The 17,088-nt window shown below is 45.4% G+C and overlaps 1 long non-coding RNA gene across 2 annotated transcripts in view; it reads left to right on the top strand.

The window, feature by feature from the left end:
- Window positions 1-13,787, top strand: part of LOC124054774 — a 36,479-nt gene extending 22,692 nt beyond the window's left edge. Inside the window, exons 4-6 of one of the 2 annotated variants that reach the window (XR_006842472.1) lie at window positions 4,209-4,354; window positions 13,181-13,303; window positions 13,419-13,787. This is a non-coding gene — a long non-coding RNA (uncharacterized LOC124054774). The remainder of the gene's footprint in view (window positions 1-4,208; window positions 4,355-13,180; window positions 13,304-13,418) is intronic. The other variant, XR_006842473.1, reaches the window with a different exon arrangement.
- Window positions 13,788-17,088: the final 3,301 nt, after the last annotated feature.

Below are 17,088 nucleotides of genomic sequence, written 5' to 3'. Positions count from 1 at the left end.
TGGTGTTGAAGCCTCAATTATGACCGTCTTGATTTGCCAGAAAACCAGTGGGAGAAATCACTGCTCGTGGCCAAAACAAAAAGTTCCAGCACAAAACTCCCATAAAAGCACTTCTGTGTCGTGTGAAAGTAGTTTTCAGCTCAGTTCAAATTGTTTTATTGACATGAACGAATACGTGCTGTTGCCAAAGCAGAAGATTCAATAATATCACTACATATAATCACAAATAATATGTGTACTGTACAGCAGTTTGGATCAGGATGCGCTTGTTGTTATTATTATTGCTATTAATTCCAGGCTTTTATGGCTTTAGGGTTTTCAAACATGAAAGAGAAGAGAGGATGAGGAGATGAGCGAGATGAAGATGGAAGACTCAAACACATGAAAGTTGGCCTGCTGCAGATTTTGGTTGAGATCACGACGGGTGGTGAATGATAATCCAAATCTCTGAAGTACGTCAGCTTAGTTTCTGTCGGCCTGAATGAGCGGACCCCAGCAGCGAGCTGTGAGGTGAAGCTGAAGCCGTTTGGTTTATGTTGTGGCCTGCTGGATCAGCCACGAGGCCTGACCTGAAACGGACGATTTTACCTGCACAACGTGACAGCAGTCTGGTCTGTAAGACCGATAATGAAACGACGATCGCGCTCTTGTTTCACTGTCGACGGCCTTCGCCTCAGACTCGAGCCTCCGTCTTCTGTCGTCCTCCGCAGCGGAACAACAGCCAGAGCAGGATGGATGGACGTGGCTGACGGAGGCAGACATCCTGCTGCCTTTACGTCTGCGTGGGCCAAAAGAGAAGAAAGCTGAGAAACACCAAAAAGCCACTCAAATGATTTTTCTGTCCAGCTTTCAAAACAAGAGCTGTGACGTCCTGGGGAGGCAGTCAAGATGGAGGGCAGACACAGCTGTGTTGTGTTGTCTGTGTGTCCGTATGAGTGTGTGTTACACATACTTTATGATTATAACATGATTTAAGAAAAATGTATTTAATTGTTGGATTTAAAAAAAAGAGAGACTGAAAATTAAAAGCAGAGCTTTGGTACTTAGCAGACGTTTTAGTGAATTACACCCCTCAGCATGATGTTTGAGGAGGACTTTAACTTGTGACCTCGCTGGATGTTTTGGATCCAAACATTTGGTAAAAATGTGGGAAGTCAAGTTAAAACAAATACAAAGAGAGACAAAGAGCCTCATGAAAAGCTGCTGCTTGTAATAAAATCTAAGTAAATAACAACTAAAAATCCTGATTTGAACCTTTGACCCCTCAGGATCTGAAGATGTGGGAATGGATGGGGATTAAACACGCACTCATAAACAACTTTAAATCGGGGACTTGAACCGCTGACCCTGTGCGTCTGACCATGTGGAAAACAGTTTACGGGTTTGAATCCCGACAGCTAAACAGAGACCCATATGGATCCAGTTGTCCATCAAAGGCGAGAGAAGGAAAAATAAACACTTTTTATATGATTTCTCTTTCAGAGAGACTCCTCGCTGGTGTTACTGCCCCAAAACGCTCAGCTGGATCCTTGTTTTTGTGCTGTTTGTGTGCCATCATTTGTGTACATTTACGTTTGTGTGCGAGCGTCTCTTCCTGTGCGTCGATCCTGACTGACGTGGCCCGACCAAATGCTGTTTATTTACCGCTGTAATTACACAGAAAAGCAACGCGGAGGACAGAAAAGATGAAGGAGTGATGGAGAAGTGGGGGTAAATGAAAAACATGAGACGTGGACGGAGAGAGACGGATGAAGGGCAGCAGTGAAGGAAGAGAAAGAGGAGTTTATTATTTTGGTTTTCCTGTTTGAGGTCAGGGACAGCTGGGAGAAATGTGATTCTGAAGGTTGGGTTTTGTTACACTACATGATGTTTGACTGGATTCATGTCGCCCACATGATTTTAGCGGTGGACTTTTACTGAGGAGCCAAAAGGAGTAAATAAAAAGCAACGAATGAGGTGAAAAAGAAAAGGCTAGCGGATACTCGCAAAGGATGTGCACACAAGTCCTGCCTTCATGGTTTCAAACTCTGCTTAACATTAGAGTTAGTTAGTTTTAACTTATTTTAGCCATCTTTAACCCCATCCTACCCAGACCCTGGCATCTCTGCTAGAACATTGAGAATTTTTACATTTGCCCTGGTGCAGCTTTTCTGTCCTTTAAGGGACTTGCGGCGCAGGAAGCTCAAAGACCAACCAATGCACTCAAACCCATGAATTCTGATGAGCATTGTGACTTGAGACGGGAAAGAAGAAACTCGAGAATGGACAGACTCTCACAGGTCACTCCTCCAAGGCACATGAGCCAAACTGAACAGGTTTGACTTCCTTCAGGACCGTGAAATGTTGGGCCGTGAAGTTGGACAGACAAACGTGGACGTTTTGGTAAACACAGACCGAGGGAGTGAAGACGAGACTACTGGCTGGACTCGTGTCTCTGTTTCAGGCCAGTGCAGCGCTCGACTCTCCATCTCCACCTCCCGATGCGACCGTTTTTCTCCCTTTTCTCCCGTGTTCACATAGCAGCTTTCTTGCTTGTGGCTTTTGGTTTCTCAAGATGAGTCAAACGTCGTTGTTCTGGTAGCCAAGACAGACACGGTCGGCTGGAAGAACACAATCGTCCTCGTTAACTCCTCTCCACCCTCCGTCTCGCTCCTCTCTCTCCTCAATGATGTGATAAACATCCACAGATGTGGATGGCACACACACACTCACACACTCACACACAAGTAGCAGCCTGTTAGTGTGCTGTGAAGCTTTATAATTCATCCATTTATCTTCATGTTAATAAAACGTGGTGGAGTCCATCTAACCTTCATTGGTTACACATGTGGGCCCAGGGTATCGTCCCACACACACACACACACACGCACACACACACACACACACACACACACACCTTGGCATGCAGCTCCGTGTCTCTGCTGGGACGGTCCAGTGGTTGCACACCATTTCATCACTCTCTCTTCACCTTCGTCTTCCATCTCTGCTTCTCTGCTTGTCCCTTGGATGCTCTCTTCCATCCCCGACTCTCCGTGTTGCTCTCTCCAGAGGTTTGGGATCACCTGTTAGCCCGATGCTCCTCGTCTCTCCTTCCTTTATATCTGACTTCGTGTAGATAAAAGCTCAGACTGCTGGTGGAGCCGAATCCAAATACAATCATTTTGAAAAGCGTATTTAATGGGTTTTTCTGAGTATTTGCGTGGTATGAGTGTCCAAAAAGAGTGAGCAGTATTTAAAGGGAGCTCAGACTGACAAGGAGAAGCAGCCTGGCTAAACACAGTACACTGCTGCGCCTCCATTTTGCTTTGAGTAGGTTTTGTTTTCACCTGTCTTTTGTTTTCCTGTTGGACCTGCAATATGTGACCTTTAGTTTAAGTCATAAGTGATGACTGAGCGGTGATGCTGACACTTCAGCTGCACGCAACAACCGCGTTTTGACAGGATTCTGATACTTTTCATAAGGGTATGGACTCTCTGAGCGCCCCTCTGTAGTCCGATCTCGGGTTCCCCTTTAAACTCAGCCATGCGTTCTGTCCTTTTATCTGTCCGTCAAACTGGGTCAAACAGACATTTTCTCATGTATATTTTTCCAGCCTCTCTCTCACCCTGCTATTTTCCAATTCATCCTCTCTTTCTCTTTTTCGGGCTCCGGCTGTCTCTTCCTGGACGTTAAAAGATAAATACACCCCGACTGTGAACCACGACAACCACATGAGATGATGAGATGAGACAGAAGTCTTCTGTCCACGGTTCTCTCTCTCCGTCCCTCCCTGCATGTATGTTGCTCTTACATGAAACAGATAAAGCTTTAACATAACGCTACTCTGTCATTTGACTCGCGTCCTTGTCGTCTTCATTGTATGTCAAACATAAAGCGGGGACGTTAAATACACATCAGACACATATGGAGTTTCCCACAGGAGTTCGTGACACAGTCATGTATTGTTGCACTTCCACCCCGAGCTCAAGTCAAGTTCACAATACAGCAAAAATGAATTCCTTATTGGGATTCACAGAAAACACACATTGCCATAGCAGTGGTCAGGAATGGTTTTAAGGAAAAATGGCTTCTATCTGCTTCCGCCTCTGCTAAGTGTTAGTATCTTGATGCTGCTGTTTGGTCGTTGTTGTTAAAATCAAGGCTGGGTGTGGCACGATCTCTGCTGCCTTGTCCCAACTCGTCCGCCGTCTGTCTGTCCCTCCCACAGGCTGATGTGCTGATTGGTCCGATGATGTGGCGACAGCGTCCCCTGTTCTGTCCCGGTCTCGCCCTCCTCCTCGCCGCGCTGTGGCTCAGAGCGGTTCTCTGTGACAGTCGTTCTGTCTGAAAGTCTCATCGGACCCCCTCATGATGGTACGTTTTCCCTCAAAGCGTCGCCACTCTGCTCCATCTTTTTTGTTTGCTAATTAACTGGTGTGCACATCTTCCAGCCCGGGTCGTCCAATGACAGCACAGAGAGGAGCGGTGTGTGTGCGTGTGTGTGTTGCTATAGAAACCTTTGACAAAGACTTCTCAGACCAACTACATGCTGGTCGATGTGAAACACACTGTCCAGCACACATGATCAGGCTCTGCTACTGTTTAACTATTCCACCATTTTCCTGTAGCATACACACACACACACACACACACACAGGCGTACGTCTATACTGTTTCAGTGTTTCATTTGGGTCATGTCCAGCTGGCAGCCTGCATCTGCACCCAAAAGCCAATGTGAACCAGGTTCACTGGGAGAGACCATCTGTGTGTGTGTGTGTGTGCGTAGACACAGCTGTCTGACATTCTGTGAACAGCATAAAGGGGCTTCTGTGTGTGAACATCGCTCCACACACACACACACACTCTCCTGTCACGCTGTGTGAGCTGAGCGGTTGGTCGACTGTGGCACACGCCGGGGTCCTGACCTCGCCGTTCGCCGTGGTAACCTCCCAGCAGCTTCCTGAAGGATGAGTGTTTTCGAGGAAACGCGGGGATGGTATTAAATCATCATAGCAACAGCTTTGATAACTTTTTGATCCTTTGAGTCATTTATCAACAAAAAATATTCTCCAGTTTCAGCTCCTGAAGTATGAAGATTTGCTGCTTTTTCTAAATTGAATATTTTTGTGGTTTGGAGTTTTGGAGAATTTCAGAACACATAGTGTATTCATTTTGTAGGATCTCAGCTTGCTGCTCTCGTGGTTCTCGTGGTGGCCATGTTGGTTCCACAGTTCTGCTCTCTTCTGTATATAAAAAATTTGATAAGGGCCGGGGCTGAAATGTACTGTATAATAGCAATAATAATAATGATGATAAGGATAGTCACCTGCTTCCTGTCCCGCCCCCTCGTCCCTGCTGATTATTTTTGTGCAAATTAAGCAAAATGAACACAAAGACAGACTTCTGAGCAACATCTAACTCAACGGAGAGCTCTTTGCATGAAATTGCAGCTTGTGAGGTAAAATAATTTTGGAGCATTTACACTCAAACCTGAATAAGAGCGTTTATTGCCCAGAGGAAATTGCACAGCGCGGTTTCCAAGCCTTTCATCTGCACTCAGGTTTCATTTGGTTTTGACAGTCGGGGCCCATTGTGTCCATGAATTTCACTGATTACTGTAAAGTCCCGCCCTCTGTCTGCAGCCGTGTTGTGATTGGCTCGCTCGAAGCGCCGCAACGTCAGCGCAGATTAAAAAGAAGGCGATTTCTTCTAGTCGTAAAAAGCGGCTCCGCGCTGGAAGGCCGCTGCCATGTTTTCTCCCTCGGTGGGTGAAGAGACGCCTGAATGCAACACGCCTTTGCACGATGATGTACAAACACGCCGAGTCCGTCCTCAGCTGTCAAAGCGAAATGTAACTCGAGCCCAGACAAAAGGCTTGGAGAGCAGCCTGACTAATTGTTTTTGGGGATGACCTTAAAGTTGAAATGATAAAGTTTGTTCTTCTTCCCGCTGAGCAGTAACACTTACACGCCCGGCTCGTCCCACTGCTTGTGCACAAATTCTGCGTTTTTCTTTGTGGAGTTTGGCATGGAGGAGCCAGCGTACTTAAGCAGACATTTGAGAGCAAACAAATCTCCACGGCACGGCACGACCTCCTCCGCTCCTGGGCGCTGGCACCTCACATTCATCCGTCAATATTTCAAAAACGCAGACGAATCCATCCAGAAATCAACAGGGTTTTTGGGCGCCAAGGCCCCGAGATGACTCACAACCTTCATAATGTCCCACAGTGTTCTTCTTTGCTTCGCTCCAGCAGAAGTTTTGCGAGAGTAGGTGGGAAATTTTTTTCCAGAGTTGGATGTTTCTTTCTTGTTTTGGAGCGACGCCTCTTCGTGTCCTCGCGTGAATAAAAATGATTAAGGGCAGCATTTGGTTTATTTTTACTACTTTGGGCTGAGAGAGAGAGAGAGAGATTGGAAGATTGCTGACGTTTGTCTCTCTCTCCTTTTTAATGTTTGTACAAACTTTATCGGTGCAGCCTGCGCAGACAAGGAGACATAACACTGAGAGAATCATGGCTGTCGCGTGTTTGTTGATCGTGGTTAACATAGCAACTGATCTTGGGGATATATCACAGAGTGTGAAGGCGTATCAATCACACACACACACACACACACACACACACACACACACACACACCCACACACACAGAAGGGTGCCCCAGTGCTCTCCAAAGAACAAGGTTGGCCAAACCTCAACGCAGCCGCCTTAAAGTGTGTGTTTTGGTGAGTGTGTTTGAGTTTTATGGTCCCAACGTGAAACAAGCCAACATTATGTCCTGGTGTGTGCGTGCGTGTGCATGCGTGTGTGTGTGTGTGTGTGTGTGTGTATGATGGAAACAAGTTTATTAGTAGGTATGAAAGCCACCCGTCGGTGTCTGGCCAGGACGACTCGATGTGAGCAGAGAAGCAAATTGCCATCAAACTTTTTTTTCCTCCCTCCTCCTCACTTTCATTTATTTTCTTTCACTTTTTTCATCAGTCAAGTGGAGGTTTTTTTGTGACAGAGAGAGACAGAGGAAAACGAAAAGAGAGATGAGTAAAAAAAGAAAGGGAATGACATGTGGTGGGGAGATGAGGAGGAGAGAAAAGGAAGAATGAGAGAAACACAGGGAAACAAGAAGAGCGAGGGATGTAGCAGAGAAGAAGGGAGAGAAAAAAGAAAAAGACAAATGGAGTCAGAAGACACGACTTGCCACAAACATCACACACATTCACTTCAGGATCCCGGAGGTCAAAAATCACAGAGAAAAACTTCAGGTCGTACCTTCAGCTGCAGACCTAACAGGTGAATGGAAAGCAAGCACATGGAAGCAGATGTGTTCAGCTCAGAGCTTTTCATCAGCTCTCAGACTTGTTGGGAGGCACAGGGTGAAGCTTGACTGATACTCACTCATTTGCAAAAGTGCATGCAGCGTCTAAGTTGTTGCTGACCCTCTGAATCAGAATCAGAACCAGAACCAAGCTGATGTAGTTCTGATAGCTTTGGATGTGTGTCCAGATGTATGTGGCGGTTGCACTTGTAGTTCTGCATATCACAGCGGAGTGGACTGTTGGCCTTGGCAGACGTACGTGCTCTCTGAGTGCCCTTCTGGTTTTGTAATGTGTTTGGATGCTGATGCATCCAAGAGTGAATGAATGAAAGGCTGAAGCAACATGTTGTGATGTTACACCGGGGCTCACAGAACAAAACATGATTATACAACCGCTTTCACTGCACTCAAGAAATCTCAGAAACAGCAAATCGGGCCAAATCACAAAGTCCAGGAGGGTCGTCTGTCCGTTGTCTTTCCCTCGTTTTTCCATCTCTGCATCTGGAAAGAGAGATGCACTCCTGTTCACTCTGTTACACAACTCCCCCGTGTGTGTGTGTGTGTGTGTGTGTGTGTGTGTGTGTGTGTGTGCAGAGGCTGAATGCACTTGGCTGGTCACTGTGGTCTTGGATGGTAGATAGAAAACGTTGTTTTAACAAACTCGCCAATTCGCTGCTGGAGAAAATCACAATCTGGTCTGACACAGACACGCACACACACACACACACACACACACACACACACACACACACACACACGGATCTGAGTGGGTCTAAAAGTGGTCAAAACCAAGCGTTTTGATGTAGAATCCCACAGATTATTGCTAACATATCTGTTTATTTACGCATGGAGACTTTGCAGCGTTCCACATGCGTTCATCCACATCAGAGCCGAAGCTGAAGGCTTTGTGAGACACATCCACGCATCCGATTCCACTTTGCTTATGACCAACGCGATCCCAAACATACTGGATTTCAAAGAAAAAAGCATGAAGAACACAAGATTGGTGACGGTCCAAAAGATGTTTTAGAGAGTGAGACGAGCTCAGGTATCACACAGACAAAGTGGATTTTATGGATATGAAAGCTTCTCTCTGATTCCATAAGTCGTGCTGCTGCTAATGTATTGTAGAGCATGATGTTAGGCCCACTCTGGACTCGGCGCGCTGTTGGTTTCCCAGGCTTTGCAGATGGTAGAGTTTAGAGTAAAATCCATCCTCCTGTTCGTTCTCTTTCATGACTGTCCAAGCCAAAAGAAATTAACAGAAATGTGTAATTTCTGCCTCTCAGTTCACTCTTTGAATGAATAAAATGGACTGCAGAGAGATTTAAAGGACCATTCACCACAGTTTTTATATATGGTTATGTATTTCATATCCGCACGTTGTTTATATTCTTGATCGTGCAGGCACAAGCAACCTGTGTTACAGAATGCAGCTGTTTTATGAAGTTGCTCCTGACGCCATGTAGTCACGGAGAATACTATCACCTGTCAGCAGTTAACCTGTTTACCTGTGGCATGTTCCAAACAGCACACCGCTTTCCCAAGCTTTTATTTGCCCTGTTCCAACTGGTTTGAATTCAGAATAAGCACATATTTACAAAAATCGGTGAAGTTGATGAGCTAAGACATTAAATATATTGTCTTTGTACCGTTTTCAGTTGAGCACATGTCAAAAACAATTAGAAAACGATCACGTTTCAGTTTCTTTATGTTGTACACAGCGTCCAAACCGCTTTTTTTTTTTGTTGGAATCGGGGTTGTATAAACCCTACTTGTGGTGTGTTAAGTGATCATCTGACGCTTGATATTTTGAGATCCAAATGCCAAAACCCAATGCAAGAATAGCCCAAAAATTATATTTTGATATTTTGAATTTAAATTTTAAATGTGTCCTCTGGCATTCATTGTCTGTGCTGATGGATGCAAAATGTTGCTTTGACTTCTCTAAAGCCTCAGATATCCGTGTCCAAGAATGCACCACAATGAGTTGGGTCCCGTCTCTGCAACAACACATGGTGATCATATAAGTCAGATAAAACAATGTAGGTGACAAACTGTCTGCCTGGCAGCTGAAAAACCAATAGAAACAAAACCCAGCTCACAGCCACGCCAGCGCAGTGCAGACAACAAGCTAAAACGCTCTGATTTACAATGCTAATGCTAACATTTCCTAGTTAACATGCGTACAGTTTTTGACAAATCAAAGTTTTGACCAACTGATGGCACTCGATGAACAGTTGATCGCCAGAGTCGCTAGATTTCATTCTGAGGGCGAAGTGAACATCTGAACCAAAGTTTCCTGCCGTGAATTAAAAAGCTGCTGAGAAATTTTACCAAAAGCCAAAAATGTCAGCATGCTGATGAAACAAAACGACCATCAAAATCAATAGGATGCATTGCATGGGAGACAAGTGTATCTGTTTAAAATTTCACACAAATCTATGCAGTAGTTGTAAAGATATTTCAGCCTGGACCAAAGCGGTGGACCAACTGACAGACTGTTACTGCCAACCCGACAGCCACGCTGCTCATGTGGCTAGAAGGCAGTCAAACGCTTGTCGACGTGCTGCCAGGAAGTCAGCTACCGAGGAGACATGTTGGCAGTGTACGAGAGGCTTTATTATTTCTGTGCTAAGCATGAGAAAATGCTGCATTAAAGGATTTATTGATAAATTGGTCAAATATGAGATTAAGACAGATTGGGATCAGAGCTGGTGAGACTGCTGTGAATCTCATTGGTCGTGAGGAAATAAGCACAGAAATCTGATTAGCCGATGACTTCGGCTAACGTTCAGACTCTGACAACCTTGACAAGCTTGTCCAGGCGTCCACATATGGGTCGAATTTCTCGAATCTTGCTGAGCTCTGAAGAAAACCAGCTTCTTCTGCTGACTTGTCAATCGTGTTTCTCGGTCTGCGAACAGGATCGCATTTCCTCGCCAACCCCACCTCAGATGCTGTTTCCCATAAATCAGCAACGCCCCACCAAGCTAACCGTCTACCCCTTCCTCCAGAGGACATCGCCAGAGGACCCTCTTCGAGCCACGTTAGCCAAAATAATGGCCAACTTCGGCTGCGTGACATTTTTTTTTAAATCATCCAAAGCACACAACATAGCAGGCCACATCTGCCTGAAAACTCCTGCTTTTAATTTTCTTGTGTGCCGTGTTTTGGTCAAGGATTACCATCAGTTTGAAAGTTGTTGGTAACTTCTGCAGCACTGCAGGACCTCAGCGAGGACTGAGACAGGCCTGCAGTCCTGGTGAGGCTGGCAAAGAGGCCTCCTGTCTAGGCCTCAGCTCCCTGCCAGACCCCCTCTGCCCCTGGAGCTCAAACATGCCCCTTCACATAAATGCACACACACACACCACGTCTGCACACACACTAAGCTCCTACCCCAGAGCTATGGGCCCCTGAACACACAGGTAACTATGGGCATATAGTGGGTACCAGCTGGTTTTAATCTGCACCAGGGTCAGCATTCTGCTTCCATCTTTCATTAACTCACCTTTCCTCCTCCTCTTCTTAACCAAATGCTTACACAGTAAATGCACATACATTTAACTGTTTGCTGTAACCTGCTGGGAAGCCAGATGAGGAGGATTTGTCAAACAGGACGTTACAAACCGCTGCAGTCATGCATTAAGTCTGGGATATTTTCATGAAGAAAGTGAGATTTGGGCAGTGGTTTCCATAACAACAGTGGACGTGCATGTGAAAGTGAGAACACGTGGAGAATTTTAGGGCCACTCGGCTTGTTGTTTTAGTTTTGAAAAAAGCTTAAAACAATCAAAATTAGCATTCAATCAGTTTTCACTGTTAAAGTTGTGGTTATGATGCATGAGAAAAAAGACGTTTGTGGTCGAGTTGCAGCCCTCAAGGCTGCACCTTCACACCTGCTGATCCAGAAAAACACTTTCTGTCTTCCTTTTCTCTTTTTCACTTCTTTTAAAGTGCATCAGTTTAGGTTTCATCTGCAGTCTCTACTTTATTTTCCTTTTCGTGCATTGATTGTAACTATTTGATGTGTGTGTGTGTGTGTGTGTGTGTGTGTGTGTGTGTGTGTGTGTGCTCCCTCTCCCATCGCTGCAGTGTGTTTTACTGCTGCCTCTTTTAATACATGAACATTAAAATGCCTGCGAGCACAGAGCACAATGCTGGTCTGCTTCGAGATGGGACTATAAAACACTAAAACACACACACACACACACACACACACACCTCGTGATGAATCAGTCTCTTAAATACCATACTGTTGTGTACTTGTTTTATAAAACATGTGTGCGTGCGTGTGTGTGTGTGTGTGTGTGTGTGTGTGTGTGTGTGTGAGCAGTCTCACTGTACAGTAGCTGGCTTGTCCTTCCCTCTGTAATGTTTACAGCTCTGCTCTAATCGCTCTGAATTATGTTAATAACATACTATTAGGCTCATAGACAAACATAACACACACACACACACAAACCACACACACTCTCATTGCTTGCTCACTCTCCCTAGCACAACCTTAACCTTAATTACCTTGTCGTTGCACACAAAACAAACAAGCAAACAAAAAAAAACTGTCGGAGAGTCTAAAACAACTTAAACCTGGATGAGAAGCACCAAGCCTTTTGTGGTCAGTTATCTGCACTCTGCGTACTTTCAGACGGTGTGTCACTCACAGGGAGTGAGTTCAGCACCTGGGGGAGCAGCTCACCTTTGTTCTCAGTTTCTCCACTGGAGGGAGCTGGAGTCCACTGAGAAAAGGAGAGTCTCCAGTCCAGTTTAAACAGGGAAAACATGGTGATCCAATGCAACAGCTCTTACTGAGGTTGTAGTGCGTTATATAGTAAGGCATGAAACCGATATGATGTATGACCTTTGACCTCTGACTGACTGTTAAAAGTCCAGACTCAGCGACTGTCTCAGTGAACGCTGAAGGAAGCTGCAGGAGAGCCAGCGTTACAGGGTTACAGTCCGACAAGGCCCACACACAGTCTGAATGTAATGATGGGGCATTACATAAGACAAGTGCTAATGTAACAGAGAGGAGGAGGAGGAGGAGGAGGAAGAGGGGGAGAGGGGTGACTGAAGGATAAGAGCTGAGTGAAATGGAGCAAGTCTGGATGCTTAACTGTCAAGGTTTAGGAAATAGCAGTCTGTCGTTCAGGAGCTCTAATGGTAGCATGCTAACCTCTTTAGCAGAGTGTTTGCCATCTCCATAAGGAACGCACAGGATTGGATTTTTGTCAGTATCCAATATGCTGATATTTTCCAATTTCTTTTGGCTAATTTCTGACTGATTACGATGTGTCTCTCTCTGTCCAAACGGTTTAACATCTGTCTTCTTCAGTTTGTCCTGCGTTCTTTTTCACACTGTTAAACCAGAAGGAATCCACCACACACACACACAGACACAGTGAATTTTACCAGAATGTTTGCATTGAAAGGCTGGCAATCGATCAAGCAGGGTGTGATACACACACACACACACACACACACACACACACACACACAGTATTTTTACAGGGTTAATTTGAGGAAATGGCAGAAGGTTGTAGACTGGATAATGAGAGAACTGAGTCATTCACACATCTGATTGTGGGGCCATACACACACACACACACACACACACACACACACACACAACCAACCAACTGCTTAATTTTCTAATTTTAGTGTGTCGAGCTGGTTATGTTTTATGCTTCCGACATCTTAGCTCATAAACAACTTTTTTAAACAGATGAAAATGCACGAACCGTCTCCCTACAGATTGTTTATGGATGTCCCATAAACTCTTCAACTCTTTTCTTCCCCTCCACTTCCCCCTCTTTGCCTCTCTCCTCTCTCATTTGTCTCTCTCCCCTCCTGAGGTAAACAAAACCTTCTTCCTTGTGTCCTATCAGTGAAAGTCCATCCCTCCATCCTCCCCGGAGATGAGCGGAGTGAAAGAGCCGAGTGGGTGGAGGGGACAGTGACAGACAAGAGATGCTGTGTCATTCCACCTCATCAGCCCGTCCAGATCAACAGTGAGTGTTTGTGTGTCCCACTATGTGTGTGTGTGTGTGTGTGTGCAGGTATGTGTTTTCAGTGTGTATGTGTGTGTGTTCATTTGCACTCCACACATTCCTCCTTACTAACCAGATCCCCGGTCCAGACTGCCAGAGAGGCCCACCTCGCTGCCCAGTGTGTCCCAGGAGAGGTGCTCTGACCGGGGCAAGGGGAGAGGGGGACGAGACGGGACGAGACGGGACGGGATGAGACGGGGGGGGGTTCAGGCTGGAGCTTCCCACTCAGCAGAAAGAATACTGCAGGAGAGGAAGGTGAGGAGGAGGGCAGGTTGGTGAAGGAGAGCAGAAAGAGAAGGTAGAAGAAAATGCTGCTTTGTCATTCATTCCTGCTTTGCTGTGTCACAATCTCAAATGTTCTAATGTCAGACGGGAAATGTTGACGCCGAATCTCTGAATGTGTGATTTGAGGTGTACAATATATTCTTCGATCAATGTGACCAAATCAATTACGCAAAACCCAAAGAGTTATCATCATTTTTTTTCCACACATTCCCCTTCCATGCCCCTCAAACTGTGATATTTGCGTTGATATTAAGTAGAATTTGCAAAGCAGTTTTATATTCTGCACGCAGTAACTTGAAGTATAAGAGGACCAAGTCAAATCATAATCTTACACCTCTCACATCAAATATTAATGTAAGCAGACGGTCCAGGAAGATCAAACTTTGTTGTTTCTTTCCTGTGCATGCTGATTCCACACATTGAACCGTTAAAGACAAAATAACTTTTCTGATCCTGTTGGGGAAATAAAGTCAAATGAGCAGGAGACATAATTTTATAATATGTGTATATGGGCTGATATAAGAGAGAAAAACTAAACATATAATAAGAAGGTCCCCATATTGAATAGAACGAGAGGTGACACTCGTTACAAGCAGTACATTTATTTACCTTATGATAAGATGAGAAATTAATTATGACCTACAATAGAACACGGATGCTTACGACCAATAGATGTAGCAGATGTAAAGTGTACAAACCACAGAGAACAAAAACATCGGGTCAACAAACGGAGGAGAAAACGGGGTCGCAGTTCAGAAAGTCAATGAAGTGAAAGAAGCAAAACCACAGCCAGAAAACAGTTTGGGGAAAAAGAACAGCAGAGCAAATGAAAAATGGAAATCAGGGGGGTTGGAGAGGAAAGTTCACACATCTTCAGATTCTCCTGCGTTCGCTCGGGGATGAACGCAGCCCGGGTCATTTCAGCTCTTCTTTTTATTCCGTTTCTTTTTCTCTGCTGCACGTCTTCCTCTTTTTCTTTTCTTCTCTCACTCTTGTCCATGTTGCATCAGGCGGGCCAACCTTCCACTGAACCCTGAGCCGTCTGTTTCCCATACACACAGCACTACCTGAGGGACGACCCTGTGTGTGTGTGTGTGTGCCCTGCCAAAAGAGCCTGACTGACCTCGTCTTGTGAAACTGTGAATGAATGGATGGGCGGAAAACCAGAGAAGAAGAAGAGGGGATGATAGGCGTCAGGGGTCTGAGAAACTCATCTGTCTCCAACACACACACACACACACACACACACACACACACACACACACACACACACACTGGGTCTCCAGCCCCAATTGAGCATCAAGAGATAAACCTGCTCTTTCCCTTATCTGGCAAAAAAAGAGGAGCAGAAAGAAGGGATTCTCTTACAGCCAGGAGACAGTTTTTATCTCTTAACCACCCCCTCTTTAAGCCCCCCTCTCTCTCGCTCTTTCTCTCTCCTGTGTCTCCTCCTATCTCCCTCTCTTTCTCCCAGCGTTGTTTTAGGCCTCTCTGGTTACTGTTAAAAGGGCGAGAGAAAGGGCAGAGAGAAAAGGAGGGAAGGGGACCATGAAGGAGGACAAAGCGACCACTTAAATTGGCCCAAAGGAGGTACTGTGTGTAAGCGTGTTTAACCCCCACCACCACCATCCTCCTCCTTTCCTTTATTCTCCTCCCATCATGCCCTTCTGTCTCTAACAACACTCATCCTCAGTCCATCCTCCTCTTTTCGGTGGTTCTTCTTGTGCTCTTCGATTTCATCCTGGATCGTCGGACCAAACAAGTCAAACGACAAAAATATCGCACCGTTTTTGTTTTCTTTTCAATCCACTTGGGGGCAGCAGAAACAGTTCATCACCTTATAAAATACTTATGGAAAACATGCTGACTATTAGTTTCTCATTAACACAAGCAGAAACGTTAGCAGTCAGTCGGGGTCATGTCTCCGGCCACCCGATGAATTTAAATCCATTTCTCAGTCTAACCAATTTGCCCGACAACCGCTGCCAAATGTCAAGTGCTGTTGCACACATGCTTTAAAAATGGCACCTTTGTAAAACAAGAGCACTAAATTTCCCCCGTCTTTCCTCCAGGAACCATGGGTAAGTAGCTCTGCGCCTGGCGAAACAAAGGAGCTCAGCTTGCCAAAATTTAAGGGGGACTTTGGCGATTTTGACCAGTGGCGTTGCATCATAGCTGCCTGCCATATAAATCTGAACAATCATTGTTGTACAGCATCTTTATGGCTTCTTATGGTTGTTAAATATGAACCTTACAGTAAATTGGCTATACATGGTGAAACGCTCAGGCTGCCGCGCCGCTACAGTATGCATGTCTGTCCGTGTGTGTTTCAGGCATTCAGCTCACGTTTTCATGCACACGAAGAGAAGCAAACGTGTGTGTGTGAGCGTGTTCAGGTCCGTGCATGTGTGTTTTTGGTGTGTGTGTGCATGTGCATGTGTGTGTGCACAAAAGTCCCCTACCACGTACAGTAAAGGCAGCTCCCAGAGCCCACTAATGATCCCCTCAAGGCTTAACGGTGCCAGTTAACACGAACACATGTCTGAGGTCACACACACACACTCACACACACTCGCACACTGCAGGCCCTCAGGGACACCGGAACACCAAATCCTACTAATACACATTCCAACATACAGCGACATTCAAAACAGGTCAAAGTTCACAGCCGTTGGCACCTTGTATAGGGTTTTTACAGCCACACACACACACACATCTCTTACTTAATCTCTTCTATATATTTCCACCTTTCAGCTTTTTCATTTCCTTTATTTTCCTCTACCGTGCTGACACACACACACTCACATACCTGTAAGGTCTTTTTTAATAGCTGTGTGTGTTGTCAGTAGTGTGTCCAGGCCAGTGTTTTACAGTTCTGTTCCCATGGCTTTACCATCACAGAGCAGACCTGCGGGCCAAATCCAGTGGCTGCCGCGCCGCCGTACGATGCCATGGAAAATCACTCTGTCGCTTCCTCTGAGCTCGAGGAAACAAGGAGCTGGTGGCGGCAGCAGCGGCGGCGGCGGCGGCAGCTCGGGGCGAGGTCAAAAGATCATACCTGTGTTTTTAAGTTTTACTTCTTCTCTCCTCCTGCTACCAGTTAGCGGTTTGCTTGTCTTACTCCTCCAGAGGCTGCTTGCTCTCTGAAGCTGCCTTTCAGCTTTCACTGAGAGGAAGAAACGTTTGGTTATTTTGTAGTTCTTGAGCTCAAAAAGCCCATATACATATACATATAAAGCCCATATGTGATGTGGTGCGGTTTCCCCACAGTAGGTGACTGATGTCTGTTAATTTATTTATTAGTTGTCCTGTTGCTTTCATTAACAAATTTAAATTGCCTGGGCATTCAGTTTAAACTCATAATTTTCTCTGTATTTGATAATTGTGTGTGGAAACAAAAATATTAATTCAAATGTGAGGTAAATACTGTCTTATATAACAGCAGGTTAAGATAATTAACA

Source organism: Scatophagus argus, chromosome 23, assembly GCF_020382885.2.
Source record: "Scatophagus argus isolate fScaArg1 chromosome 23, fScaArg1.pri, whole genome shotgun sequence".
Taxonomy (NCBI): domain Eukaryota; kingdom Metazoa; phylum Chordata; class Actinopteri; family Scatophagidae; genus Scatophagus; species Scatophagus argus.
The sequence above is the reverse complement of the archived record's forward strand: the minus strand, read 5'-3'. Positions and strand labels throughout refer to the sequence as shown.